This window comes from Trichosurus vulpecula, chromosome 7 (assembly GCF_011100635.1).
Source record: "Trichosurus vulpecula isolate mTriVul1 chromosome 7, mTriVul1.pri, whole genome shotgun sequence".
Classification (NCBI taxonomy): Eukaryota; Metazoa; Chordata; class Mammalia; order Diprotodontia; family Phalangeridae; genus Trichosurus; species Trichosurus vulpecula.
In genome coordinates, this window is record NC_050579.1 from 73445318 (window position 1) to 73447466 (window position 2149).

Below are 2149 nucleotides of genomic sequence, written 5' to 3' on the forward strand. Positions count from 1 at the left end.
TCCCCTATTAACTGATCTAAGTACATGAACAGCCAGTTCTCAAGAGAAGAACCAAGGTGAACTACAGTTATATGAAACAAATATTTCAAATCACTAATGATGAGATAAATGTAAATTAAAGTAAATCTGAGGTTCTATTTAATGCCCATCAGTAAAACGATGAAGATGACAAAAAATGAAAATGACAGGTGTAGGATAGGCTGTGGGAAAAGAGAAACATTGATGCACTGTTTGTGAACCTGAGAATGGATATAACCATTCTGGAAAGCAATATGGAATTACACACACAAAAATTTTCTAAATACTGCATGACCTTTGACCCAGCTATGGTATTGTTAAACCTGTACTCCAAAGAGATCAAAGAAAGAAGAAAAGGTCCTATATATAAATTTATGACAATTATTTTATGGTGACGAAAGCAAAGAAACTTGGAAACTAAGAGGATTCCCATCAATTGGGGAATGACTTAACAAGCTGTACTATGTGAACGTGATAGAATACTATTGTGCTATTAGAAATGAAATAGAACTTCCCTATGTGGCTGGCACACCTGTCTCTGGCTCCATCCCCTGCTGTTGAGCTGCCCTGACTCTTACCCTCTTTCTAACCTTCCCTCAGAGGATGTTTGGCCTCCAGATTAACTTCAGCCCACTTAAGGAGCCACTAGGCTTTTCCAGTGGGTAGCTTCCATTTTTTTCTTTTGCCACTTGTGGAGGTTTTAAGGGCAAAATAAGTTTCCTAATTTCCTGCCCAAGTCTTCCTAAAAATGAGACAGTTGAAGCTGCCTTTGCTTGTCCATTCAGGTTGAATCAGGTTTCACTTAGTGCAACACTGGAGCCTCTGTGTAACGTAAGTTGGAGCAATTATGTTCTTATGGAAGGTTTCTCTTCTTCTAGTCAGTTCTGTGTTACATTTGCAGCCTTGGTCTTCCTGTGCTGCATTGCCACACTTGTGTTTTATATTGCTTATATGAAACTATATCAGGACAGCCAAAAAATTCCCTTGATTGACTCCTCACTACATTTATTGCTACTTTCTTATGGTTGGTGAGCACTTCAGCCTAGACTAAAGCTCTGACAGACATTAAGATGACCACAAGTGAAAATCTTATTGGTCAGATTGACTCTTGCCAGAAGGTAAACTGCTACTTTGACTCTGTGATCAGTATGGGATTTCTGAATGTATCTCTGATCTTCAGTTTTCTCAGCATGAAACTTTGGGGAGGAAATGTTTGGTTGGTATATAAGAACACCAGCTTGCACGGTCAGTCAAATGTTTCTACCCATGGTGCAGGAACAGTTGCACCTCCTACAGGAATGTAATTAAAGGAGAGAACTAAACTGTGTGAAATGAGAATGTATTCTACAGCATATTGCAAGTATCTTTCGAGACAGTATAATTTGTTTCTAATAAAAGTAATGGCATTTACAATAAGTTGATGGATTAAAGATTCTGCTAGTTTTACATGAAATATGTGCCTTAGATACAAACTTTGGATGTAAATGTTTCAATTTGTAGAATCAAAGACCTAGGGATTTATTATGAGACTGTATACATAAAAAATGAATGTGCAGTTTCTTCACAATTTGAGGTGTTTACATTATACTGGTTGGTTTCATAGACTAAGTATACTCTAAATATTTGAAAACTACAGGCATATTACTAATATTTGTCCTCTGTTACTCATACTACTTTGTTTTAGGATTGGATAATCCTGCAAGTATAGGAAAAATTTTAATTTTTTTTTTCCTTTTTGTTAAACCCCTTCAGAGGAGAGAAGAAATTAAGTTTTTTTTCACTTTTGAAATGCATTTAAATGTTTAGAGTCAATGAAGTTACTATTGGAAGATCAGTACTGATATTATGAAAATAAGAAATGAGACACAAATTTCATTTTTCTTAATGTTCTCATTCTTACTACATAAATGGATGATTTTTAAAATTATGTACGTGTGGTAAACAAAGGAATACAAGTGAGCTAGCTACATAATGGGTGCCTGTTTCTTTGTACACAGCAGAAAGAGAGAAAAGAAAGAATAGCATGCTTTAATCTGTAATCAGATGTCCTCAGTTCTCTCTCTGGAGGTGGATAGCATATTTCATTACAATTCCTTTGGAATTGTCTTAGATCATTGTGTTGCTGAGAATA

The 2149-nt window shown here is 35.7% G+C and overlaps 1 pseudogene; it reads left to right on the forward strand.

Annotated features, from left to right (window-relative positions):
• Positions 1 to 621: 621 nt before the first annotated feature.
• On the forward strand, positions 622 to 1322 carry LOC118855767 (annotated as a pseudogene).
• The last annotated feature ends 827 nt before the right edge of the window (positions 1323 to 2149 follow it).